The 835-nt window shown below is 42.3% G+C and overlaps 1 pseudogene; it reads right to left on the bottom strand.

Moving 5' to 3' along the window:
- Positions 1-654: 654 nt before the first annotated feature.
- Positions 655-835, bottom strand: LOC142654230 (U2 spliceosomal RNA; annotated as a pseudogene).

Genomic DNA, 835 nt, shown 5'->3' with positions numbered 1-835 from the left:
AAGAGGGAGACAAGGGACTGCAAAATGGAAAATAGGCATCCACCAACTTTACAGACAACTTGTTCTCCTTGCTCCTACAACCTCCATCCTTGCACAGTTTGTTATTCTTCCAGGTAACATAGTAACAAATCCAAATTGCTGCTCTCTTTGTAGGCAAGCAAGGGTTTGTTGCAACTGCAATTCTTACTTCTTCTTGAAATGTAGGGACCACAGTACATTCCATCACATCCATCTAGTGTACACAGGTAGGTCCATTGTGACGGGCGGGCGGGCTGGCTGCTTTAATGGCTGTTTGCTGTTCCCTTACTCCACTCCACTATTTGACTGTGGTGCTGCATCAATCAGTGGCTGGCTCAGGTGCAGCTCTTTAACCTACCTAGGAGGGAGGGCGGAGAGAAGACAAGGAAGGTGAATGAGCTGTTCCAATGTGAAATGCCGGAAACACAGAAACACAGACGACACAAAACAAGAGGTGGCAATGTATTAATTAATTGCATTTAATAAATTAGCTCATTATCACACATGACTGTACAAATGCATTGTCCAACAGGTGTTGAAATAATGGGATTAAAAGGGGAGATCCCATCCGAAAGACAAAAACAATGGCAAACACAAAAAGCACTTTTGGAATCTGATTTTAGTAAACACATAAGGAAAGGGTGCACCGGTCCTGGAAATACTGCAATACCAGGTCAATGCGTGGAGTGGACAGAGCAAGCTCTATTTCCATCTCCCTGTTCTAAAAATCCATTTAATATATGGTCCCCAGATAGGGGACGTATCAGATATTAAACTGATAAGAACAGATTTTTTTTTATTTTTTTTCCTCAGTTAG

The sequence above is a fragment of the Rhinoderma darwinii genome, chromosome 5 (assembly GCF_050947455.1).
Source record: "Rhinoderma darwinii isolate aRhiDar2 chromosome 5, aRhiDar2.hap1, whole genome shotgun sequence".
Lineage (NCBI taxonomy): Eukaryota > Metazoa > Chordata > Amphibia > Anura > Rhinodermatidae > Rhinoderma > Rhinoderma darwinii.
This window is presented reverse-complemented; position numbering and strand designations above follow the sequence as displayed.